Below are 27,734 nucleotides of genomic sequence, written 5' to 3'. Positions count from 1 at the left end.
GGAAGGAGCTGAGCCACTGGCAAATGGGGCATTTCCATTAGTTTGCTGACCAGGTGTAGCATTACCTGTCCAGAATATCTTCTCTGTACAAAAGACAGACTCCTTTTGATCAGGGCAAATTGGCAGACCTGGTCATATTGAAATCAATCCACAGTCAGACTTCACTGACATCATTAAAAATGTCATTAATTAAAACAAGCAAACAAATGAAAAAAAAAAAAAAAGCATCCTAATTTTGCTTAAATCCATTCATCCATTTTGGAGCTGTCAGCTCCATTGCCTGGGGAACTACTCCCTAAGAAGGTAGTTGAAGGGAGAATGGGAACAGAGCATGTAAGGGTGTCTGAATAGACATCATTTTCCAATGAAAAATGTCATTTTTTGTTATTTTCCAAATCACTGTGTTGGGGGGAAAGGGGGAGGCAGAGGAGTCTGTGCTGATTTGTGCTGCCCCTCCTGACACAGCACACTGAGAGCATTCCAGGTTGAGAGAGAGTCAGGTTTAAAAGGGTGATGGAATGAACCAAGTGGGAGTTGTGGTGTTTTTTGTTACCCAGTGTTTCACACACCTCTAGCGGCAAACCCTCTTCGTTGCCAAGACAACCCCGAAGAAATACGAAATCCAGAACAATACCCTGTGTACGAGGAGCCTCGTATTCTCTGGTGCACGCGTTCGTTGTGAATGTCAAGGGAAACACTGCCCTACCCTCCACAGCGACCCAGGTAAGCCCAGGTGAAGTTATAGGTGATGTCTGTGAGATTATAATGACTTACATTTAGAGATTGTCTTTTGTCCTGGCAGCTACCAAAGCTCAAGGGCTGGCTCTGAGAGCCTGGGCACTGTGTTCCTGCAGTGCAGCATTACCCAAGGCTGGCCAGGCAGCACCAGGAGGATTCCTGAGGCTGTCATGCAAGTAAGTCAGGGTTGGGGCTCTGGCTGCTCTCTCCAGCCAGTGCTGCATGTGAAGGTGTCTGCAGCAAGCAGGGAATGCCAGCCTGTGGTGATCTGCCTTTACAGCAGTTTCTAAAGATTTTTCAGGCAGTTGAATGCAAGGTTGTGCAGCCATAAAGGTCTTTTTGCTCCATAACTGGGATATACCGAGCTGCGCTCTGTCTCTAGGTCAAAGGAAATATAAATGTGACTTAAGCCTCTTTGCTTAAGATCTTGGCTCAATGCAGGACAGTGGAAGATCTGGAGCCTTGGGTTTGTTAATGCTTATTTATTTAAACCCAATGAATAAACCTTGGACAAAAGTCCAGGAGGTCAGAATAAATATCTGCAGGGATGCTTATGGCACCCTCTTGCAGGCAAGAGCCTTAGGAACTTTTTTGTTTCTCAGAGAAATGTTATGTGTAGTTTGCAAATTATGAGTTTTGCTTTTCCAAATCGTCTCCAAATCATCCTTAACATTCCCGTTGTATTCCCAGTGACAGGTAATAAGTGATTACCTTTTTCTGAAGAATAATAGGAATACTCTTTTTGCCATGCTTGAAGTTGTCATTGACGTCCTTGCTAGGAATGGCTGTGCCCTTAGGAAGTAATGTCAGCTCCCCATTTAGTTAAAGCTCTTTGTTAAATGGGGGAACAGCACTTGGAGCAGGGGACACTGGATTCCACATAGCAATGCATCCATTTTGCTGTGCACTCAGTGTGAGGACAAACCCATTTTAACCTGCATTGAATCATAGCAGCATCCCAAAAGTAAGCAGGAGAAATGCCGACATCTTTTGCATCCTTTCATTCTCTGGCTCTCTGCTTCTTCAGTTCTGTCCTTTTGTATCAGCTGCCTGTCAGATATTCCTAGCAGGAAACTTGGCAGTGTTACAGGTGTGATGAAGGGTGGGAAGGGAACCCTGGGGGATTGCAGCTTCCTCTCTTCTGCTGCACTTCTTGAGCCACATTACATTCCTTCTTTTTCAGTTGTGTGCTGAGATACAAAAACTCCTGGGCTTTGGGCTCTGAAAGACACGAAGCAAGCAGGGGTAGTTTGGTATGACAAGAGCACTGAGCCAGCAGAACAAACCAGTTGGTGCTGACAAGTCTGTGTCTATACTATTGACACTTGGGGGTTTTAACCTGAGTTTAGTTAGTATGAGTTTAGTCCTGTAGGCTGAGCTCTGAAACTGTGAGGTACTAAGTGAAGCACAGTCAGCCAGGGATTCACTTCAGAAACACTTACCTGTTCCAGAATAAAACACAGTTGTAGATTAGCAGTTGTGGAGCAGACAGTCAAACTAATCAATGCTGAACAACAAGTGTTGTATATTTGAGCATCATAGTGAGACATTCTGAAGCAGAGCTGGTTCTGCTTCCATGGCTCCATCAGCATGTCCAGAGCTTCAGCTTCCATGTCCATGACAGTCTCTCCCTGGCTATGGGAGAAACCTCAGAAGCAACAGTTCTGCACTGTGCCTCCTTTGTCTTCCTGAAGAACAAACTCTACAGTGCACTGAGAACCATCACACCTTCATCCTATTAAAAGACACATCCTTGTCAGAGCTTTGGATGAGGCATCCCTGAGCTCAGGCCACTCCGATCCTCTTTTAGCACCTTAGAAACAAACTGAAAACTCCTGGCTGCTCAGGAACAAAGGAGTATGTGAAAGAACTGCAATTTCATAAACTATCGAGTGGGAGTTGGAGCTATTATAGAACATCCCGTTCCAAAAGGAAACAAATGACAGCCTGACGCTGCCGGGTAGTAGTGACGTGTGCGGCCGCAGAGTGAGTCAGTCTGTGTGAGATTCAGATATGGACCTAGAGGGAAAACATTTGTGGCAGCAGGACCGATCACATGCTCATAGATGGAATTACCTCAGCTCATTTTTCATGCATGTGTTAATGTATTTGCTGCGCTTCTTCAGCAAAAGGCAAATAGTACAGAGGGAAAAGTCGCATGTAGGAGCTGCTCTATCTGTCTCTTCTTGCAGCCTCCTGCTTCCCACCCACACTCCTGCACAGGCGGTGATAATGTATCACGAACTGTGTTTTGGTATATCACTGTTTCGTTCAGTAAGATGGAATGTGCTGCTGTTATTTTTATTATTATTTGTGTTATTTAGAATCCCACAACATTGGTCTAAAGGCATAAGTGAATCGGACAATTAAGTGAATTATTGTGAAATTTATTTTATCAATGAAGTGATGTCTTACTTTAAGAGCTTAGAGCTTAGTTGACTGCTTGTATTCATTTAAAAATGAAAACTGAATCCTAAGGATCCTTTTAAGGCCTGAAAGGAGTCTGTAGAGCTGTTTCTGTTGTTCATGGGGAATGTGTAATTATGTATAAATTGTGAAATGAATTGGCTGTTTACTGGAAAATTATGGTGATCTCCTGGTTGTGGTCCAAGATAAGAAACCTTGGCCATGGTTTAAAGGCAAGGAAGCTTTAGTAACAATTCTACCTTGAGATGTTCCCATCTCAGTTTTTTTCCACACTGTTTTACTCAAGCTCAGCCCCCTTCCAGTTGTATCTAAACAACTCTTCATGTGACTCTGCAGCAAGCCACATCAGGAACTGCTGGTGGTTAAGACTGTGAACAAAAACCCCTGTAAAATAGAAAGGATTTTGTGCTTTTATTTTCTTTTTTGTGTATGTGTTTTAGTTTGGTTTTTGGTTTTTGCTTCAACTAGATCAGTGCTGATCAGCACTGCCCCAGGAACAATTGCTCTGGCCCTGCTGAAAGACCTCAGTGTTGTGTGGTGGGGGGGACACTGGCAGGGGCTGATGGTGGGAACTCTGTGACAGTGCTGCCACCAAAATCTGCAAATCAGGAAACCGTAGCTGGTAAAACATTGCTTCATTCAGCAGCAAAACACAACAGCTGTGTGTCTCCAGAAGGAAAAAAAAAGGGAATGTGATTTGGTACAGGGTGTGTAGCCAGGGTTGGAGGACAAACTGGGGAAAGGATTTGGGTTCAGGGTATAGAAGTCTTATGGACAAAAAATGCCTCAGAAAGCAATATCAGGTATCAGGTGTTTCCCATCTCTTGTGCTGAAATCTCATAAACATACATGACATTTCATGGAGGTTCAGCCAAATCTAAAGCAGAATTGCAGGTCTGAGTTGTAGCCTAACCCTCAAACAGCACCAAAGTAGTGAGCTGAAAACAAAAGCAGAACTCTCCTTGCACTGGATCTGAGAAGTTTGGTTTTTTCCTCTCTGTATACAATTGCCTTATTGATGTTTCAGAGCAATGTTAGATTGGGGGAGCTCACCTGTCCCCTCTCCTCCTTCCCACTAGACATGGAGGGTCTGTGCTGGTGTAGCTGAAGTCCGTAGGTGAGCAAACCACCCTGGGGTGGCTCTGACCTCCAGCAGCACTAGAAGAAGAAAACGGCTAGAAAAATACTTCATTAGATATTTTGTTTATAATAAAGCCTTGGCAAACGAGGCTGGCTGCTGCTGCCACAGAGGGGAAGGGACTGGCCTGAAGTAGGTGGGGTGCCTATCTCCCCAAAATGGTGAGCTCAGCGCTGGAGCCGTCACCCCGAGCCACCATTATCTGCTGCATCCTTACATGTCCCCATCTCTGCCCTGGCATGGGTACTCTCCTCTCTTATCAGTGAGGTGCCAGCATTTCATTTGCACAGCTGAGTGCTCTTGAACTGACTGTGCATCCATCAAGGTCATGGAGTCATTCAATCCCTTGCTGAAGCAGTCTCTGGTCAGGAGCACAGGACTGCAGTGCTGCTGGTGCGGCTTACAGCACCAGAGGGATAACTTTCCTGCAGTACTGCAAAACAGCTTTCCTGGAAGAGGTAATGGTTTGCCAGTATTGCAGAATGGTAATCTTAAACCCATAAAGAGCTCTTATTGTCGTCTCAAAGCAGAGTTGAAAACCGGCCGCGCCCTCTTTGTCCTGGCTCAGATGAAGTGCCAGCGCCGTCAAAGAAAAAGGTGTTTGTGGCATGTGCCGTGTGCCGGGGTGGCTGGCACAGGTAGTGACAGCCGCCAGGGCTTCAGCACCACGCCGGGGATCCTAGGAGAGGCTTTGCCTGCTGGCAGGCACGAAAACAGGGCTTCTGCAGCTGCTCCTCCGGCGGCTCACGGATGGCATCAACACAGAGCTTTGGTACAGCCGCGCTGAGCGGTGCTCCCAGCGCCGGTCCCGGCCCTTTCCCCGGCACAAAGCCCCGATGCTCTCAGTGATCCCGGCCCTTTCCCCGGCACAAAGCCCCGATGCTCCCGGACAGTGCCAAGGGCAGGAGGGCTGCGAGGGGCTGATGTCACTGCCCAGCCTCGGGGTGACTCATGCGGGGAACAGAGAGCTCTTCATGGGCCCTGGAAAACACGAGCCCGTGGGAGGGCTTTGCTCCAGGAGGGAATGGGACAAAGGTGCGGGAATAACCCGGGGAGGTCGAGAAGGGGGACACACCTCAGCCCCCAGCACTGAGGGTTGGAAGGAGATCACCCCTATTTCGGATTTCTTCCTTTGGGTTGTTTTGAACAATTCTGCCCTTTGCTTTAAGAAAGGATCAGGGCGGGGGAGGATGGATTTATTTGAGAGGAATTCCCTGAACCTTGAGCTGCCTGAATTAGTCAGGAGCAGGGAAGATGGAGCAGAGGAGGATGGCACATGTCCTGGAAGGTGCGTGGGCAGGGAGCTCAGGCTCCCCCGGCAGCACGAGCAGTCGTGGCTGAGGCACATCCCTCAATAAAGTGCCTCTGCAGGGGTGTCGTGATGCCCTTAATTCACAATGCTGGAGGTGCACAGCACCCAGGCAGCGTTTTTAGCAAGGCCCAGGGGAAGCAAATTCCATGGCTGAGAACAGGGATAACCAAAGCTGCTGCCATCAGACAAGGGGAGGATTCGCAGTGCCTGCCAGAGGTGTTACGATGTTGGGGAAAGGGAGTCAGATGCAGAACTGATGCTGCTGCCTCACAGGGAACGGGCTCACGGCACCACTTCTCTGTTTGTAAAGTCAAATTCCTAAAAGTGACAGCACTTGTGGTCATGGTGACATGGACAGTGGTTTCTGAGCACTTCCGAAAGTCTTTTGAGATTGCCTAAAGTGAAGGATCAAGTACTGATGATGATAGAATGTGTTATATCTAATTATGTGAGCCCTGAAACTGGCCATTTCCCCTTTCTTCCGTCATTCTGATATAACTGGGTGCAGGAAGACACTCACAAAAGAAATATTGTTTCTGTGAACAGCCCTGTGCAACCCATTTTTGCAGATTTTCATTGAAGGTTCAGAACCAGCAAATTGAAATAATCCTACAAATTTACAGAGAGTGTAAACTGGCCACTGCATCTGATTCTTCTAAATTATTCTTTTATGTCTGTAAGGAACCAAGTGAAACCTTCAGATTTAAATACCATTGGACTGTAGGACTTGGGAAAATCAGATTCTACTGTACATCAGCTTTTGAGCCTGAAATTAGGATTTGTCATTGTGACTGCACATGCTGGAAATCAGGATTAACAGCAAACATGCAAATTCAGTTCTTAATTATGAGCCACATGGAATCAAAAATAGACAAGCCAGTTCCATTAATGCAGAGGCAAGCAGAAGCACTGAGTGTGATTTCCTATAGATGTGAGGTCACACTTGAATGGCTGTCAGGATTTTGTAAAGATGCTCACAAACTGCAAGGTTCCATGGATTTTCTCGTGACCAGAGATTTCCACCGTGTTTACTATCTGCTATTCACTACTATCAATTTTCACTAATAGAGTCAGGAAAACAATGTCAGGTGACTGGTACAATTGATCAACATATCTAATGAATAGCCTGGACTGAATAGTGGGGCAAAAGGACAGTGAATGCATTCAAGTGGGAAAGTGATGGCCCATGATTTTTCTGGGAAACAAATACATTTTGAAAAATATCAGCTTTAGTTTTTGAACTAAGATAGGGTCATGTGCTAAATTTGCAATTAATATTATTTTAAAGAATAGATCAAACAGCTCAAGCAGATTTCCTCTAACTGACAAGTTCCATTAAACAAGAAAGCTCATTCTTAGTAGGAGATTTTAATATAACACTGAGAACAGAGAACAAAACAATGAATGGAAACATATCAGCAGTCAATTTCCTGAGTATTCAAGCCTGCATTATACTTTGTTCTTTGCTACAGCCATGGCTCTGTAATTATCAAGCGTATTCATGGGACTTTTTCCTATTGACACTCAGCGTGAGTGTGGCTGGAAAGAGATTAAGCTTTGTGGCAGCCATTTGAATTTGTCTAACTGAAAACAACCTGCAAGGCTGTGGGGAGCTGTATGTCTCAGGGGATTTGTGATGGTCTGCAGAAGCTGTGGGTCACAGGTTCAGAGCCGTGTGTTGGGTGTGTGCAGGGCCTGGAGCACTTGGACCCCTGTGGCTGCAGTCACTGGCGCAGTCACAAAGCCGTGACTGATGATGGAGCAGATGCTTCAAGTTGCTCCTCTGTTGTATGACTAAGATGTGCTTGTTGGACCATGAATGGCATCACTGCGTAAGCCATTGCCTGCTGGCTTTTCCTCAGAAGAGGAATTCATCGAGTCTTTGGTGTAGACACTATCGCTGCTGCTCAAGCAATCCTCCAAAATAACTCTAGACCAGGTTACACCCTCTCCATGCTACCAGTACAGCCTCATTTTGTTATTAACCATTGTCTTTGTGCCTCTCATGCACCCTGTGCCTGGGAATCCAGTGTCATGGGGGATTTCTGGGGACCAACCTCTCAACAGCTCTCTCTGCAGGTTTGCCTCTCTGCAGTGATACAGAGAGATGTAGTGGTGAGTGAGGAGCAGTGCCTGGAGCCTGCTGGTGATGGCTGTGAGGAAGGAATAGGAGTAGTATGGGGCAAGTGGACTTCAGAGAGAGGGAACTGTGAGCTGGCAGCACCTCCAATCTGAGAAAATCCAGAATGCTCATGTTAACTCTTCTGAAGCCTTGATTTCATTTGCAGTAACCTGGAGTTTCCTTTCCACAGCTGGTCAAAGCTGTGCCCATCCACTGTCCAGGCAGGAAATATATCTCTGAGAGAGCACCATATTTCTCTTTGCTCTTTGGTGGGCAGCAATTCAGCTCCTCAGCTTGTGGCCTTGTTTCAGTGCTCAGATTTGGGAAGGCACCATGTCTTTTTACACAGTTCCCCTTTCTGTGTAAGCAAGCATTTTAGCCAAACAGAGTCCTGTTTGCTTAGGCTCCTTTGCAGTCCATAAAGCAGGAGCAGCAGTGCTGGTGTTGTGGCTCAGCTCCAAATCAGGTAATTGCTGTGCATTCTGCCCTACTTACACACCCCCCATAGTTTCAATTAGAACAATTGTTTTCATTTTTCTTTCCTCCTCTGTCAAGTATTAATACAGTTGCTGTTAAGCTGCTCGTGTGGTCCCTCACCAAGGTGTTGTGTTTCCATGGCAAAGACAGACATCCTTGTGTGCATACCTGGACCAAATCCCCATTGGCACAGACTGATGTAATTCCATAATAGAGCTGTGTTGATTTGTACCATAAAGACACAGCTTTCCTATGCAGAGAGTCACATCCTTCTCTCTAATTAAAGGCTCTGTATGAATGCCTATGATCTATTTCTTTCTACTTGCTCTTCAGCTTTGCAAATAACATGAGGCTTGGGTAGTCATTCACACTTATGGTCACAGTGGTGGTCTTTAGAGAATACAACATGCCTCTTTTTAATGTGCTTCCCCCCAGCTGTTCAAGAGTGGATCTATAGGGATATCAGAGCTCTTTCACGCTTGGCTGTAGTGTGGTAGATAGAGTTCATGATGTGTGATATTTTATGTTATGAATTGCTGGAAAATGTGTTCTTTGGAAACAATTCTCTCTCAATTTATCAGGAGAATTAAGAATGTGGAAGGATGCCTGAAAGCTACACAGCAACAGGAGATTACATGCTTGCAGCTTAAGCCACCTGGCATATTGAGCATTCATGTTCACAGCTGAGGGTTCCAGCACTTATTATGCTGTTTATGTGATCAGGAGAGCTTTCCTTTCATCTGATAAAGAATTAGGCTTGAAATGGCACGTGTTTGGGCTGGTGGGCTCTGTGTCACACACTGGGGTGAGGTTTGCTGTTTGATTTTCTAGTCTGTCACGTGGCCCATCAGATGGTTATCAGCACCATATGCATGTGCTGAATGGATTGATGTTTGTGTGCATGAAGGCTTGAGCAGATGATGGCTTGGGTTGCTCTGCTGCTCAAGGCAGTGGTGGCTGGTTTCATGGAGACCTTCCTAGTGACTTTGCAGGGAATACAAGTAAGCTGTTATATTTTATGTAAAATAAGTAGGCATTGCCTTTCCCAGCATTCCTTTTGGGCAGTTTTCTGAAATGCACAGAATGCATTAATGGCTCAGTTCTCAACAGACAAAGGAGCTGGGAGCAGATCCTTTGCAAACATTGAGTTGACTCACATAGGAGGCAGATGAGTTGCCTACCTGTACAAAGCAAAGCGACACAGAGTCTCCAGGCACTGCAAAGGAGAGTCACTTTATTGTAAAAAAAGGCCTTTTTAAGCAGTTAGCCAGTTTTCAGTTTCATTAAGGCACAACAAGCCCAAGTGAACCAACCCCCAGGCACCACGATGTGGGCATGCAGCAGCCACACAGCACATCTCACATCTCTCAGGGCTCTCTACCCCTGTTACAGCTGAGTCACCCTCCCATAGCTCCCTTCTACTTATCCTTCTACTTATCAGTAGCGGGCCTGAGCCATGATTTTACAAGGGTAACAAAGCCCTTAATCTATAAGGCTTTACCTATATGCAACACCTACCCCTATGTGTGTGGCACTATATAGATGTGTGATATACTACAGTGCCTCTGTGTGTCCCACATGAGCTCCATCTGCCCCTAAAAGAGGATGTGAATCTCCTGTAGGTCCTGACTTTTACCTGCCTTAGGGGGAGGTCACCAACTTTTCAAATAGCTCTAGATGCCTCTAATCACATACCTGGATCCCATCCACTGGTAAGGAGCTGAATAAATATAGATAAAATTTGTCTTTAAAATGAACTATTGTGAAATTAAAAGATTAAAAGATTGATTAATTAATTAAAATTTTCATTCTAGATTTAAGCTAAAACTGTACCTCAGTACTGGTGGGACTTGGACTGGCACCTTCACAGTCTGATTTGGAAAAACCTGGAAATGGAATGAATGGACAACTGAGAGGTGTCTGTCAGCATCTTTCATAGGCATCACTGAGCCAGGGCTTTATCAAAGTGCTGGGTTTACATCGTGGCAGCTCCTACCCTTGAAGCTGCTCTCAGGGTAGCACAGGCTGCAGTAATCCCAAAGCCCTTCTCACTATGCCTCTTGTGCTAAAATAGCCAAACATCTGGTTCAGCAGGACATGGTTTGTAAAAGCAGTACAAAAAGTTGCCATATACTTCTCTGTCCCATAGAAAGTGCAGAACAATATACCACAAGGTGCAGGGACCATTGTGTCTCAACTCCAAATTCTTATGATTTCTGGTTAACCATCCTGACTTTGTCTGTTCTTTCACATTGCTAGATTTTTTTCTTAAAATTTTGTTTTTATCCATATGGGGAAATTTTTTTGTGTCTTCAGCTTCCCAAGGCTTCTGAATTTCTAAAATGATGGTGGCACAGTAGGTCTAAAATGACAGTTAGCGTGCCCTGGAGCTGACCACCAGTTGTTCTTCCTTGTGCAGTAGCTGTTTGCAGAGTCAGGGCAATTCTTTATATACAGGTTTTTTCACCCCCTTCATGGAAAACAAAAGGGTTTGGTTGTTTTCCCAAAGCAAACAGGCTGTGTCAGCTGTCTTGCACTAACAGAAAAAACAACCAACCAAAACAGCACGAGCTTTTATATCCACGTCCATGAGTGGCAGGTCACAGGTTCCCTGCAGAAGTGACGGGGAAGGTAAACAGCTCAGAGCACACCGTGTTTGCCATGCCATTCCAGTGCACAGCAAAAGCTGTCCCCAGCCCTTCTCCCCGCTTAGGCGGCAAATCACATTCTGCTGTGTAAATAGCAGTTAATAAAAAGAAGCCAAATGATCATTCTTTACTAGATTCTAATTACAGCCTGCCCACGAACGGCCTGTAGGAGTTTAGGCACTGTGAGCTAAATCAGAGAAGGTTTTCATTATTGGGCTCAATATGAAAACAAATAAAAGGGGAAGGAATACACCTTTCGTATCATGCTCTTCCAGAAAGGGAAAGTTCTAAAAAGACAAAAGCCCAAAACACAGGAAGGTTTTATTTGTGCTGGTCTGTATTAAGCCAGTTATTATCCTATCAATTGTTTGTGTAGCCACTGTTTACACAAAGTGAAAGATGGCACATAGGAACACGTACCAGCAGTCTGTGTTTTCTGATGAGGCCCTGCAGTGCTAGAGCAGGAGCAGGGAGCTGGCTGCTGTCCGGGTGTCCCCTTGGAGGCTCACAATGGGGTCAGAAGGGCTTGGCCACCTGAAAATTAGAAGAGTCTTAGGGATGTGCTGCATTTAGATGGCTGCCTCTGTGGGATAAGGTTGGCATTGCCATTTCTCCCCAGCCATGCCAGAGGAGGGCTATGATTTGGTGCCTCACCTGGAGGCAGGTGGCCAGGAACAGGGGTCTTTAGGCTGCGCTTTTGGTTAGGGCAGTTCACTAAGAGCAGCTCATCAATCCTTGACAGTCTATGATGTTTGCAAAGGGTGTAATTGCAGTATCCCGCCCAGCTTTTCCACAGGCTATGGAGTAGAATGAGCAGATGGAAATCAGGTTTATACTTCCCTTGCTTTCTTGAAATGACTCCTCGGAGAATTATTTACCAGGTAGTGTGAGCCTGGGTAACGTACTCTGGACCATAACGAATCACAATATTGCTGACAGAGCCCTGGCCTCAGCTGGGCACAGAGGGGAAAAGGACAGGTTTGAAATCAGTTTGCTGTCTAACCAGTTGCCAAGGTGGAGGTTTAACAGAATGGATGATACTGTCCCTTCTTAACTCAAATCCTGCCGGCCATATTTCACACCATCTGGAGTTTGTGCAGAGCCCCTTTGGGAAGGCAGCCAATAAAGAATTACAATAATCTAATCTTGCCATGAAAAAAGTGTGAATAACCATTTCAGAGTCTGCTGGAAAACTACAGCAAACTGTCCATGCTCCTTAGATGGTGGCCAAGAGGGCATCTGATGACACACTGCAAAGTGTGGCTCAGGAGATAAACAGGAGCTGCCTCGTACCAGACACCGAGCTGCAGACAGTGGGATTTTCACCAGCTGAAACAGAGGACAGAAGGAGAATGTAACTGCTGGGCTTGGGAGAGGTGACACCCCCGTGCACACTGATTCCCATGGACATTAAGGCACTCAGCACTTTTTGGGAGGGCTGGGGCTATGTTTTACAGCAGTTGCTCCAGAGCCACTATCTTTTAAGCCTTTGCAGCAGTCTCTGCTGGAAACCTTTGGTTTCATGCTTTTAATTGTTTCTCAGATGGAATGAGAGTTGGTCCAGTCTTTGTTTTCCAGTGTTGTGGAGTTCCTATTGGCATTTTTTTCATCCCACCCTGAAAAAGAATTTTCACATAGCTTTCCCCACATTGTTTGCAATCAATGATTTCCCTGTAATGGATACTAAAAATTTTAAATGGCAGCTTTTGGGACTCACTGGTGCTTGGGAGACAAGAAATGTGCTTTAGTGATGTTCATGGCTTGACATAAACTTCCTTCTTTGCAGCATCTAAAAAGAATCCTGGGATTCAGCAATATGAGTATGCTCTTTGTCACCACTTTATTCTCCTTGCAGCACACTTTATCTTTGCCTAGTCTGGTGCATTATAGATGCTTCCAATTTCCATCCACCCTCTTCTTTCAGTCTGGCTGCTACAGGGAGTGAGGATAACTAGAGAAACCTCTGTCTAACAGTCTGGATAAACCTGTACTTCACACTGCATACAGCAAAATTATTTTTCAAGGGATGTTCCCAAAGTAGACACAATTTGAGAAGCAAAACCTAATGGCTCCCCTTGGCAAACAGGTGCCTTTATGCTGCTCCACAGCACCAAAGAGTGATGTTCTGTGGCCCTTTTACACACACTCATGGGTAAAAATTGGGAATAACTTGCCCAAAAATCCCACCAGAAAAAGCTACCCAAGCCTGGCTTCACGTCTATGCAAGTACTCAATTTTCTTTAGAATTCTCCAGCAGCCCATAGCAGGTGTTGCTGCTGGGTAAGTGCTGTGAAAGGGTGCCAGAGCAGGGCTTGCTGTTCCTTTCTATTTAGTTGAAAGGGTTTTCCTATTGTTACTACACTGAGGTGTGTGGAGTCTTCCAAGGCAGGCTGCTGGGTACAGGAGAAGTAGTGCAAGTTGTGGAATCATACAAGAGCTTTGTTGTCACTCCTCAAGTGGACAAGAGGGACTGTTGGTGGGGGCAAATCCTTCAGTGTCCACTTGCCTAACCAGTAGCCTGGTTTCTGCTTTGTGCTGCCAGTTGGTGTTTTGGCTACCTAGAAACTACATTGGGGTAAGGTACAAGGATCCTGATAGGATTCAATCATTGACTTGGGTGATTTCAGCACTATTTTACCCCTTTCCCATTTTTATTTCTAGCCCTGTGGCCTTTTGGAGCTGTTTTTTAGGCAGCAAATTTATTAGGGATGAGACATTTAGAAAACTCGTATTTGTTTCGAACCTGAACTAACTTCACTTTTGCTAGTTCAGGTTATAACTGGAGTTATATCTCTAAATCACAGAGAATTAGGACGGACATAGCCCCTGTAGCACATTCTCTCTGCAGTACAAGAGTTACAAAAGAAGTCAGGTGAAGTTTTTTAAATGGTTATCAGCAAGTCTTATACTGATGGGCTGATGGTTTAAATTCATTGTAAAATGTGGACTTCAGAGCAAACAGTCCCAGCATCATTGTCTGGGACTTTTAAAGAATGCCATTGCTTGACAACCAAAAGCCCAGTGTCAAACTCTTCAGCCCCTTTGTTGAGAGTTTGCAGAACAACCACCATCATTTAAATCACCATCTCTAGGTTGCTCAGAGCTTCAGAAAAAGGCAGTTTGCTTTCATTGCCTGGGGAAGGAAGATGATCCCTGATGTGTCATTCCAAACCATGTGCCTTTATGGACCCAGCTGTAGGCAAGGGCTGGGGTGAAGCATGTCGTGGGAAGGCAGATAACACAAACATGAAAGCAGCACAAAACATGAGAGCCTATAAATAGCAGGAAATAAAGAACAATACTGTGATAAAATCCATAAGACAATAAAGACCAATGTGGGAGAGACCATTTCCCCCCCACCCTTCTCCAGAGTTTCTCCTATTTCCCAAAGCTGCAGAGATCATCTGACTGCTGTGTGGTACACGCCAGTCAGCTAAGCACCAACTCAAGTGCTTGGAGCCTTACACAAAGTATTTCAAAATCCTGTTCCTTTTTCTTTCTTGATGTCCTGCCATGACTATTGTGGTATTTAAAGCCATTCCCAACTCACCAGCTCGTCAGAGCAAGGAGAAAAGAGGGAAGAGGAAGGGGGGGAAAAGCCCTATGGAGATTTATAGTCATTAACAGCCTTTATAGGGTTTCAGACATTTTTGTGGTAATTCTTTGGAAAGGACACATCCATGATGAGCTGGGGTTTATTTTGCCACTGGCATAAGAAATTAGACTGATTCCAAGAAAATATTTGCTGTTTACCAAGAAGAGGGCAAATGGAACTAGAAAATGGCAATGGATGTGAACTAGGAACCTTGTTTAAATTTTGGGTTGTTCCCAGCTCCTGATCTGACACCTTTGAACTGGATCCTGCAGAAAGCAAGTCTCTGGAAAAGCAAGGAAGCTCCTTTGTAGAGTGGGTCTGTGGCTGTGCAGTGGGCACTGCAAAGCTCCCTCCCTTCACTGGCAGCAGCAACTGAGGATGGTTAATTACCCTGAGAGATAGCCATCACCCATAAACCTGCATCTCACAGCAACATGTCCTGTCAGGAGGCAACCACTCTGTGGGCCCAAAATGTCATGAGGACAGCTCACAAACACACATATTCTTGGTTCAGAGTGTAAACTCTGAAGAGCAGATTTTCCTGCAGGTTCCTGCATGGTCCTGTCCCGTGGTGCCCTAATTTCTGAACCAAATCTTCCAATGGGGTAACACTAACTTGTGTGAATGGTGTTAGGCTGATTTACAGCAGGGGAGGATTGAGGCCTCATTGTAAGGAACAAGAGGATTATATTGGCCTCAGAGTTCATGTCAGAGCTGGGACTGGAACTCAGGGATTACTAAGCAGTTTTCTCAATCACTTCTGTTAGCTTTAAAGAGGGAGCTGTGTTGAGGAAAACCTCCAAGAATATCCGATTTAATGGCAAATCCACTCTTTTTCCATGACTGGTTCTAAGATGCCTGCCTGCTAATGAAGGTGGCTTTTTGTGCTCCCACAATGGAGTTGCTCCCTCGTGGCCCAGCCAATCCTCTTACAGGATCCCACCAGGGAGATGCGAGGACAAGTTTGGAGGTGACGCAGAGAGAGGGGCATAATGCAAAAGGTGACTGCTCTGATTCCGAGGGTTCAGAGGTGACAGCAAGATCTGAGGAGCTCTAACTAAAAACTTGACTGGCTGCCACTAGTGCTACGTCACACTCCATCATGTGGCATGGCGACAAATGGGGGATTTATATCCCTCCACAGCTGAGGGCTGGATTTCTGCCTGCATGGAAGCGTGCCCCACATTATGCTCTACAGCTTTAGGTCCCTTCATGCTCTGTTGTGCAGTTTTCAACTCTGTTTTATGGAGGCAGAAAGCCTCAGATGATCTCCCCTCAAGCCCATGGGCTGCTCCTTCCTTCTGAGGCCATGTTTTGATCTTAACTAATGTTCAGGATTTCCTCCTGCAGGGTAGTTGGTCAAATACTCATGTTCCACCTTTTTTTTTTTTTTCTTTCTTTTTGGTCAGATAAGGATATTTCGTACATGGAGATGAAGCAATTCAGCCAGTTCATATCTTCTGACTCCTAGTCAGTGCTTTAACCTATGTCCACCATCTTTCCTGGACTACTGCAGTGTTTATAGAACATTTGACTTCATTTGGTTTATGAAATTTTGCTTATTCTGCCTTTCTTGATCATTAGCCCACAAGGCAGCTTGCATGATTTTCTGTATCCAGTATTTCTTTCTGCCTTTTTTTTTCTCATTTCCAGAAGGACTTGTTCCTTAGAACAGATGAACCACATACTGAGAAAATGAACAGGCCAGATTGTCTAGTGCTCCGCACCCACTGCTGAAGACAGATTTTCCGGAGAACTCAGTTTCCAAGGAGGCATCTAAATAAGTGACAGATACTCAGAAGTGGAAATGTGCCCACTTCTTTTGGTGCTCAACTAGTGCTAGAGCTGCTCTGAAAAAACTTGCTCTGATATGGCTGTTCTCTTTCACTTATGCCACAAGACTTCCACATCTCTTTTATACTCTATTTATGGCTTTCTGCCATGCTCACCTCGTGCCATACCCCATCCCACAGGTCTCAGCTGACCTTCTCCTTCTTGTTACCATGTCCTTCTGCACCATTAAAAGGTCAGCGCATTATGCACTCACATTTCTGTCAAGGGGCTATCAGGGCTAGTGCCCCCAAATGCAGAACATATGTGCAACATAAATTAATTGTTAAGGCTAATGCTGATTGAAGTTTGGTAATTCAGCCTGCAGGATATACCATACGTTTGAAGTGTATTGTCCAAGTTTAGATTTTAAACTCCCAAGGGCAGGGGCCACTCCTTCCTCTGTGTTTACATAGCATCAATGAGACCAACAGTGTTTGGGTCTGATATACATTAACCTCAGCCAATGCATTGTTAAGTTTAATAATGACTAGTTAACATTAAAGCACAACGGATAAAATATATAGACAAAGACTTTTCTTGGCAGAGATTTTTGTCATGTTTTTGATGCTAGATTGCTACCCATGTGAATAGTCCCTGGTCATCTGAATCATTGGCCTTTTCTTGAAAAATTCACCCCTTGTATTGTACCATCCTGGTTTTCCCTTGTTCAGCAATTGACACTAAGCCATGGATCATTATTTAGGGTAACTAAGCCAGAGCCCACCTAAGTGAAAAGCCTGGAATAGGAAGGCACCTAAATGACATGCCAGACAGTGAACTCAGGGAATCACAGAGCCAGGATGTAAATGGGCAAAGGAAATTAAAGGTTTTGGATGCAAGAATTTAATGTCATTTCTTATTATTTATCTCATTACTTTGTAGCTCCCAGAAACCACATTCAAAGGTTACTGTACACAGGCCCTCCAGCGGGAGCATAAGAGAACTATAGGAATAAATCCAAACTCCATCTGAACTGACAGGCTGTTTTTCAGTGCTAGTTATGCAACATGTTAGTACCTCTAGGTATAGGACCAGTGGGATTTAAACTTGTACAGCAGATGGTCCGTGCATCATTGCTGGAATGCGCCTGCTGACCCTAGGGCAGAGCCTGAATGGACTTCAAAAGAGAGACTGAGCATGCTTCAAAGTGTTATTGTTTAAATGTTCCACTAAATGGGGACTCCGGAACAAAATATCTAGCTGAGGTCAGTCTGAAAAATGTCAACACACATAATGAGAAAACAGTATGTTGTGTGAGAAAGAATATTTCATAGGGGTATTCTGGCTATTCTGAGTTGAAAAAAACACTTTTTTTATGTGTGTCAGCAGATTGTCATAATCTGTCTTTCTTCATGAGCTTCATTCGCTTTTGTTGGAAAGAACAAGGTCTGTGTGTGGAAGTCATAAATACCTTTGGAAAGTGTGTTCTGTCCACAGACAGGTACACTGGGAGAACTGTCAACCCAAGTTATGGCAAAGGTGTGTTGCAATACAGCATTGGCATAGCCCTGAAAGCCACCCTTCCGCTCGTTTAAGAGGAAAGCTTGTAAGGACCTTGTGTTTAGTTTGTGAGTGTGATCCTGGTGTTTAGTTTGTGAGTGTGATCCTGTGATTTCTAATCATTACTGTGTTCTGTTTTGTTCCTCCCAAAGCCCATAGTGCCTGCTCATAGCATGTTCTTTCACCAGGGTAATCCACAAGTTTTGACTTCTCCTAATGCCATTCAGGGAGGATTTCAGTAGGAAAGGGATTGGGTTCATGTTAAAATCAGTAGGTTTAATATCATGAAGGAAGATTTCTTAAGCAAGTCAAGCTTAACAAGGTCAAGACTTCAGTAGAAAATTCAAGATTCAGCCTTTGACTTGTTGATCCCTGAGCTGCATCTTTGGCATTGCAAACATCAATGGTCTGGTAGCTTTTGGTCTACAGAAGTAGACCACTGGTGATTCAACATGGGTGGCTAAAACATTATTTCCTTTGCTGGAAGCAAAGAGCAACAACCTGAACTTTCATAGCATCTTGTCCTGCTGGGGCATGCCTATATCTTGAGGGAGACACGTTGCAATAACACAGATTAAAAGTTAACCCTCCCTACAGACGTAATAAAGATCCAATGCCAGGAAGAGCAAACAAGACTCATGTTAAATAAAGGGGAGGCTTGTTTCTTTCACATATCAAAATTCAGTAAGATTAGCCAACTTGGCATGCTGGGGTGAAAAGAAAGCCACCAGGCAAGGTGAAAAACTGCAGGGCTCTGAAGTGAGGTGTTGTTAAAGCAAGAAGTTAACTTGGGCTTGTTTGTAGGTTCTCGGTGTCTATGTAACGTGTTGTAACTGACACAAAACTTGAACGGCAATCAATGTAAGTGGGTCAAAAATAGCATCCGCACCCTCCCTGGAGTCCCGGTTGTTGCACCCAGTATCACTACCCAGATTAAGCAAAAACCCTGTAACCTTACCTAACTGAGTGTGAATTCAGCAAAGCTTTCAGGCCTTTGCTTATCTCCAGTGTATGCTTAACTTCAGTAAGTATAGAAACTCTTTGTTAAATAAGACTTTTAAACCTGCAGAGAGCTGATAAAAAATCAGAGTTTCACCTTTTTTATCCTGTTTGCCAAGTGCTACAAATAGCTGATACTCGATTTGTAGATTGTTGCAAATATTCAGTGGCCAAAATTCAAAAGTGTGTCAGTAAGTTAAAGGTGATTTGTTATCTCAATGTTCCCAAAGCAGATAAGCTACAACACATTTCTGATTAGCATAATTTGTTTTAGGAATTCTGGTTCCCTGGAAATATTGTTACTCAAAAACAAATGCACTCTGCAAATTCTCTGAACTTCAGCTTGTTAAATTGTTCATGGAAAACAAAAAGTACAAGTCAAGACAAAGTGACTTTGTGACAAAACTTTGCACAACAGGGAAACTCCAGTAAACCAAAGGAAAAGACATTACCTCTCTTACTCAGTTTACATTTTCACTCTAGTATAATAGGACTATAACCATTTTCTGTCAACAACTTACAAAGAAACTTGTTCTGAAAGTGACGTATGGTGAGAACTGGCACCTAAATTTGGTACCTCTAAATTCAACTGAACACAGAACACTCCTAAAGATGGCTTTTGGAACACAGCAAAAGAGTTCACAAATACTGAAAGAAAAATCACCCCCAAACCTCAGAGGCACCTCTCTCCATATGCTTATTGTACAGGAGTATTTTGGGGATGTTTATTTGGGTTTGCACTTTGCAGGCAAGCAGTCCCCCAGTTCTTACCCAGAACGTGCTATTTGGTATTCTCCACTTAGAGTGAAAAACATGGCCTAGTGTTTTGCTGAACAAGGAAGGACTTATAAATGCACTGGGCGAGGTCTACAACACTGCAGCTCTGGCTTCAATAGGTGGCAGGGATTCTTTAAATTCTCTTGCTCATCTACATTAAGCAAACAAACAAAATTCCCAAACCATGCAGCCCACAAATTATGTATGTAGCCAGGCTACATAATCACAAGTTCCCCTTATGGTTGCTTTTATCTTCCCTCTCACTCGAGCTTTCCTCTGCCTAAATTGCTGCTGGTCTTTATTAAGCCCCACATTCTACAAACATTTATGCGCATGATTTACTTCATGCTTTTAGGCAGTTGCAGAGCGTTCAATAGGTGTTAAATAGGTAATGAGCTAGAACACAATAGAACTGCATATCTGTACAGATCAGACTAAACCTGGTGAAGTCACAGCTGTGTAGCAAGTTCAGTACATGGGGAAGATTTGCAGGCTTGAAGGGTCTACCACAGCTGGCATTGGTGTTTGTGCAGCACCTGGCACAAAGAGACTCCAAATCTGACCAGGATCCCTAGATCCCAATACTCTGCAAGTAATGATCTGCTCCAGGGACTATAATTAGGCACCAAACAGCAAGTACTCAGAGTTCACAAAGACTCCAGCACGTGGTATTGCCAATACATCTGCTGACATTCGCATCTGTAGATTGTTCATTCAAACACTGCCTGTTTTGGAATACTAAAACGTTCCTACCACCAATCAGCTGCTACCTGACCTCTTTAAAATAAACTTTCTTAATGGGCATGTGCCTGGATGCCCAAAGAGACTATCAAACTTGGCATTGCAGAGGGAAAGCCAAGCCTGGTGCTAGTGATGGTTCTGCATTCTTACTCTCAGACATCCTGTCATCAGGTCAAAGTTGTGGCACACTGACATGGGACATGAGTGCCCCGCCTACACACTCCCTGTCCACCATTTAAATCATCATTATTGCAGGAATTTATTGCACACTATGGTACAGGGCTACACATAATATCAGTTAAAGGAAAAGAGAATGACTATAAGCACTTGTCACGGCTTCAGTGGATATTCAGCAGTGACAACAGTGTGCCAGGCTGAGGGGCCCAGCCAGCAGCTGGCAAAGCAGTTTTATGTAGCTTTGTGAGCACAGACTATGCAAATGTATTCAAAGGATGTTCTTGAGGCAAATTGGTTGGAGCTAAATTTGCCCAGATGCTCTTGAATCTGCTTATTAGAGTCCTTAGCTTGAAAATTAGCTGGAACTGATGAGTCAAACCAGAGCTGACTTTAGAATCCTTGCATATTAAGGAAACCACAACCGGATTAAATGTGTGCATGTCTATGTAGCATGGAAATTCAGCTCTCAGTGCCTGATCCCACTATTCCCAAGATGGGGGATTCACAATGCTTAATATGTGAGGAGCTCCTGGAGAGGCCTGGACAACTATTTTGCCTTGAGTTTTTAGGTTAAGAGAAAATAAAAAAATAGTTTCCTCTTCCATCATGGCTTTTGATTTTTGTACTTGCATCTCATTTTGCCTGCAGAGGCACTCCCTGGCAGTGAACTCATGCCTTCCCACTCCTGTTACATGTTCCATTACCAAAGGTGAATAATCAAGACAAATATGAAGAACGAGAGAAGTATGTACTCGTTTATTCAGATAATGAATGTGAAGGATGAAATCATCTTGATCCTGAACTAAAAACAACTACTTCAGGATCCTGTTATGGTAGCAAAAGATACTGGAAGGAGGTGGGATTGTGTTGTGTCAATGACAGTGGTACTTTTGTTTCCTTGGACTTCTTTCCATATACGAAGACTATTAAAGGAAACTATTGGAACCTTTCTTCACCTAGGTATTGACTTTAAGAAAGAAAACTATGTCTTGAACTGTGCTTTAAACCAGTTTCTCCAAGATAACTGGTAGAAAGCATCTGCTTGCCCACTAGGCATTTTCACAGATTGACCATATGTTCTCCCCATTTGTGCCACCTCTGCAGTCACTGGCAGAGCTCCAGGGCAGCAGCTCTGCCATCCCCCTGCCTCTGTCACCCTGTGTCAGATCAGCCTTGCCCTTGTGGCAGCTACACTGTGTCTGACCCCTGCCTGGGTGTACAAAGGTGGGAAAAGGGTGGGCCACTTCCTGAGCTTAAACAACTGAGCACTGCTAGCTCAGGGACAATTGAGCCTCTGGTGTTTATACTGTCTTTGTCTGGATAAACTGTATGGACACAGTTCCAATGCAGCCACCAGGAGATTTTCTTGCTGATATTCATGGTGCCAGCATTCCACCCTTAATGTGTATTTTGGGCATCCTCATCTTTAATCAACACCTGGAGCCTCTTCAAACTTCTTTATGGTTATGTCTGGATTTATTATTTAAGATTTTTTCTTTTACTGAGGGAAACAAAACTGAACACAGTTTTATAACATGTGGTCTTCTCCATCCTCTGTCGAAGGTAAATGTCACCTCACTGTGATGCATTTAGTCTACTCAAGTATCCTCAAAGAATTTGACACCAAGGATGTCCCAAGGGATTGGCCTCCCAATGCCACCTTCTGGGATTTGAGCACTCAGCTCGACATAAATCTCCAAATATTGCTGAGGCAGACAGAGATATTCAGTATCTCACACTTCACAGAACCTGGACACATTTTGCCCACACCAGCTGTGTGTGCAGGAACTCTGGTTAAATCAGAGAATTTCTCTTCTTTCAGCCTCCAGCTTTTCTATCTGTGTCACAATGATTGGACTCCAGCTGTGAGAAAATACAGAAAGCTTCTTATTTAAAACGTTTTGAGTAATCCCAAAGAAGCTGATTCCTCCCTCCCCAAAACAGCACAGTCTGTGTTCCTTCAGAAACACCTTCATAAATAACACCAGAAACTGAAAATACGTTTCTGGTCCCATAGACTCGGATAGGACATATAGTATACTTGTACTCACATTCATCCACTTACCATTTCCTCCTGAATTCTTCCCTGACTTCTTAATGGTGTGTTGGATCTGCTAAGAGTGTCCTGCTACAGGTCCTGTAGAGGTGAGACCATCTTGTACTCAGGAGATACCAAGAGTTAGACCAATTTGGATATTTTGCTTGCCTTTGCATTCAGTTTGTACATCATCCTGGGATAGCATGCAATTTTTCATCATGAAAAACATTTGGAAGAAAAGCTAAGGGAAAACTACAGATTTAAAATAAGGCAAAAATAAGCTCTACCAAACAAACCAACCCTTGTATTTGTCCATAGAGTTTACTGATTAGAAGATAATTGCATAGAAGTTTCCTGAATTTATGGCTCCTCAAAAATCCTTTTCTTCCTCAATGGCAATTACACTCCTGAGAAAAAGTCAGATGCCAGATCTAGCCCTGGCATCTTTCAGTGGATTTTTCCTAAAATCAAGAGGCTTTTCCAAGCCTAGTGGTTTCAGATGTTATGATTGATGTTTATTCATTTGTCCTCTCTTCCCATGGAACTGGCAATGGCTGTTATTTCAGTATCCAATACCACTGTTATGTCTGTTGCTCCAATCTAGCTACTTATATGGTCTCCAACCATTGCAGTGTTTGAGCATATCCCAAGAATTAATTTTAAAAACCTACATAAACCCCTTAGAACAATAACAAACTCTCCTTCCTTCCAGCCTTATCCTAGGTAAGAGTCCTAACTTTTTGAGCTTGTATGTGTATGAGTAACTTGCTGAGGCAAAGCTGAACTGAAGAAATGGGTCCTATCTTCAGCTGGGCAAACAGCGTGAAAGGCTGGCACAGGGGAGCCCACAGTGGAGATCTGGGCTGACACAAGAGTTTGCCAAAACTAGATGTGCTTCCCCTAGATTTTCTGCTCCTTGGCCTTGGCTCAATAGTATTTTTTATGATTCTTGGAATCTGACAAGTCATAAAATTTTTGAGAGGCAAAGGGTAGACACAGGTTTTCTTTTGACAAAGAGAAGTACTAGTTCTGCCTGGAGATGAGCTGCCCTGATCAGCTGTCACTGGCGGTGTTGCTTTATTTATTCTGACTGCATTTGGATCAAAATCAGTGTTTCTGTGTGTCTCCTTTCCATCTTTGTCTGGGGATTGTTGTCTGTTATTGCTGTGAACACTGCAGTTCCCCAAGACAAAATTTATCCTGCAAATTCAGTCTCTGTTTTAGATAGCTTTCTCTCCAGAGGTTGTGACTAGTTTTTAATGGCTTGTTGGGAGCCTGCTCTTACCTGTTACCCAGTTTCTGTGCTTTGGAAAGGCAGTCCAGGGGAAGGAAAGGTTGATGAGTCTGTGGGTCCAAAGCTTTGGGGAAGAAGGCAAATCCCATGTGCTGGAGATGGTCAAGGTGGTGGTGAAGATTTAAGTGCATTAAATCCTACGTGAATAAGAACAAGCTGAAGCTCTTGCCACGAGCTCTGAATCCAAGAACAGCAAATGGAAGAATTACCAATGTATAAAAATATAAATAAACACATGCCAAGATTAATTGGAGGAACATGTCCTTCTCACTGACCTTAGCCCGTGTGACTGTCCCTCTGCTGTAAGGGACACGAGCCCTTGATTTCTCTGCAACCAATGAACATAACCCTTGTTTTCAGCAGAGGGATTAAACTGCACGTGAGGAAAAATTGAGTGCTGGATGGCATTTTACACACACCTCTTTTTAGACCTGGATCAATGAAAAGAATTATCGTTATATCTCATATTTGTGCTAGAAATGAAGCAATTTGCGTACTTGCAGGAATGAGATACAGTTGTCTCAGAAGTTTTTGTTGGCAATAGAACAGGCAGCTGTCAACGCTTCAGCCTAGAAGTAGATGCAGCTCATTAGGACAGTTGGATATCATCAGATTAGCTGGGCTTGGAGATAGGGTGAGACAGGAAAACATATGACAAGAGCTGGCATCGCAAAACCTCCCCCTTCAGAAATACTACCTCAAAACCAAGGAATGTTGTGGTTGATCACAGCCAATATCAATACAATATATCCTAGTTTAAGGGCAGACTTGCCAAGTATTTCAGCATGGGTTTCAGTGCCCCTGGTACACATAAAAGTTATGGCATTGGTTCTGGATTATTTACTGGGACTCTGGTAATGATGTTCCTGGCATAGCACTCCTTGCAAACACGTACTTTGGAGGAGTTCCCATACATTTTTTTATTGTCCTCTAGAGCTGTGGTGGCAATCTGTGTGAAATCTATCCAGAAAACTGGAAGAAATCAAAACTAAAGGGAAAAAAAACAACCAAACCAAATTAAAGATGTCAAAGTCTTTCTTGTGTAGACCTAAAACAAGGTCTGAAATCAAAAGGATATGTGTTGACTGTATAACAGTTGTGGGGGAGGGAGTTTTAGATTTTCTTTCAGTGCCCCTAGAGGACTGCCTGATATATTCTCCCTGTATTTCTGGAACCAGAAAGATGCTTTCAGACTGGAAACAATTCAAAGATGAATAACAAACAAAAGCAACAGCAAAAAATACCTGAGTGGCAGCAGGGACTAATTTTGAAGAAAGCTTGAACAGACTTGTGTCAGTTACAGGTCAAGGTGAACAGGGCCCTCAGCAGTACTCCATGGATATGTAAAAAAAATGTAAATGGCAGCAGGCAGATGAAGTGTTTGTCAGCATGCATTGCCATGGTTTGTTTTTGTGTTCAAAAGCTCTTTGTTCTAAGCACACTTCTCTTTTCAGAGCATGAGCTTTAGCTTTGCAACCCAAGCAGCAGGGATGCCTTGTGTTTCTTTAGGACTTTTCATCAGATGATCCCCAAATGCTTTAAAAGGGTGAATTAAGGGAGCTTCACGTTTAGAAAAAGAAATAGAAAGGGATTAATTTCTTTCTTCCAAAATGCAGTCGGCTCTGAGTGTAAAGTAAAAGAGGATCTGGATTCTCCAGTGGGTGAGATCCTTCTCCTTTTACATTGCTGCAGAGTCACAAAAAAAGGATTTGTTACCCACCCTGAGCTCTTATCTGGGGACACTTTGAGCAAAGGGAAGAGCAGCTCCCCACTTGTGGAAAGTGTGCTGCAGCATGCAGCACCAGGAATAGAAGTTGTATCAAATTAAAACATAGGGGAGGAATAAAAGAGATAATTGCAATTTCCTTGAAGGGTATTAGGCTTGATCATAATAACTGCTGCCTCCATTCTTAATAGCAGTGAGGATGTACAGACATCTGTGTAATTTCTCTGCTGAGCAGCACCTCTGCTTACTCAGTACTGATTTGGGGTTGCTAGAGCAACACCAAAACCACTTCCTATAGAGTGTGGATGTGCTCTGCAGGCCTCCCAGGCCTACATGGTTAGCAGAAGTTAGGAAACTTCACAAAGGAAATACAATACAAAACACTAAGAGATGTGGAAACCTTAAATAGGGATGTAAATTCCACCACTATTTAGTCAATGTTAAGGGAATATAGGAGCAGGATGGCCTTAGAACATCTTTAAGGCAGCTTTTAATATGTTAATAATCAAAAGGAGATTGCTTTATTTTTAAAAAAATCTAAAATTTTTATTTTATTGGAACAGCTCTCTTCAAATACTATTATTGTGCACACTAACATGCGACACCCATGTGACATTGTTTTAAGCCTTATACTTGTATTCAACATTCATTTAGCTTTCATTACTGACAAAATTTCAAATGCCAGAGCAAAACCTGCTGGGTGATTTGCAAAATCTTCTGGTGTTGGAAAAATTTTAATGATTAAATACTTTATTAATTGTGTCTATTCTATCTGATTCCTGGATATTGCCACAGGAATTCTGAGGCTTTGCAGCAAGGAAGATCTGTTCTCCTTAAATTATAATTTCTGGGATTATGCTAAAGCACCATGTAAAAATAAGTATTAATTTTTATTCAGACAATTCTCTGTTTCAAACATATCTAATTGAGAAAAAATGAGTAATTCACCTCTAGGCTGTTTACTAATAAAATCCCCAACTATTTCTCTAGAATTTTATTTGCTACTCAACTGGTGTGATCCTGGAAAAGAGAGTTCAAGGTCTGCCTAACCTGGAGATTTTTCTCCAGTATGCTTTCTACTGAATTGGGAATTGTTAGAGAGTTCGTGTTAAAAGTGTTCTCGATGCTTTTGATGTTGAGCTTTTGCTTGTTGGCTGTTGTATGTCCTTGGCTGTAGCAATAATGCAGCAATTTCTCCTCATCTCCCTCATATTCTCAGAACAATTGAGACTTTGGTCCATGCCCAGAGAATCATAAAACTATGGACCATCAGTTTAGGGGAGTGTTTCTACAGGCACTGCTGATGAAATTACTCCTGGAATATTGCAGTTATTTAAAATTTCACCTTGCTGGAAAGTACTGGCAGCTTGAAAGGAGGAAAAAAAATCAGACAGCTTGAAAGCCTCACACATAACAAAAGATTAGAAGAATGGCTTTTGAGCCAAAAGACAAGTGGTGATTTTGACATGAGCAGAAACATGAAGGTCAATGTGGATGTTAATACAGAGACATGGAGAGATTTCATTTATTTTACAGCTGAATCAAGGGATGTAGCTCCTATACATTTATTCCCTGATTTAGATACAACATGGCTAAAATGATGTGTTGTGTAGCTGGGCTACAGCCAGGTCAGAGTCCCACACAACCAGCGCACTAAACACTAAGCACTGGCCACAGTAGCTCCTGGGAGAGCACTCCAGAGCAGGGCAAGCAGTTGTTGGCAACTACATCTGGTAACCATGTCCCCAGGCCACCAACACACACAGGGAGTGTTGGGCTAATGGATGACATTGTTGCAGAGAAAATGCGCTTTGACTATTAGACAACAAATTCCAGTAGTGTGACTGGCTGGGAGGCAGGTACCCACAACAGACCCACTGCCAACAGCTGGGGGTGTCTAAATCCAGGTTGGGAAAATATTAGAGACTATTCAGAGTCTGCATCAGCCAGCACAGGCAGGGAGACAGCTGACACAGGGAGACAGGGATGCTGGAGGTCTGCAGAGATCTCAATGGGTCTTGGCCTTCTCTTCCATCTGTGATTGCTGCCCTGCCAGCCTTGGAGTACATTATTGTTTATTACCCAGAGGGGACAGCTGAATTCCTTCTACAGCAACAATATTTTTTGTGATGCCAATGCCATGACCTTTATTCATAAAAAACAAAGTACAAATGGGGAAAGCAGGGTGGAGA

At 43.6% G+C, this 27,734-nt stretch overlaps 1 protein-coding gene across 3 annotated transcripts in view; it reads left to right on the top strand.

Moving 5' to 3' along the window:
- Positions 1-641: 641 nt before the first annotated feature.
- SLC6A6 (solute carrier family 6 member 6) overlaps positions 642-27,734 on the top strand; it is a 92,776-nt gene continuing 65,683 nt past the window's right edge. The window contains exon 1 of one of the 3 annotated variants that reach the window (XM_033071917.1): positions 642-723. The gene's annotated coding sequence lies outside the window, so the exon portion shown is untranslated. The remainder of the gene's footprint in view (positions 724-27,734) is intronic. The other 2 variants (XM_033071915.1, XM_033071916.1) reach the window with 2 other exon arrangements.

This window comes from Catharus ustulatus, chromosome 13 (assembly GCF_009819885.2).
Source record: "Catharus ustulatus isolate bCatUst1 chromosome 13, bCatUst1.pri.v2, whole genome shotgun sequence".
NCBI classification, from domain to species: domain Eukaryota; kingdom Metazoa; phylum Chordata; class Aves; order Passeriformes; family Turdidae; genus Catharus; species Catharus ustulatus.
This window is presented reverse-complemented; position numbering and strand designations above follow the sequence as displayed.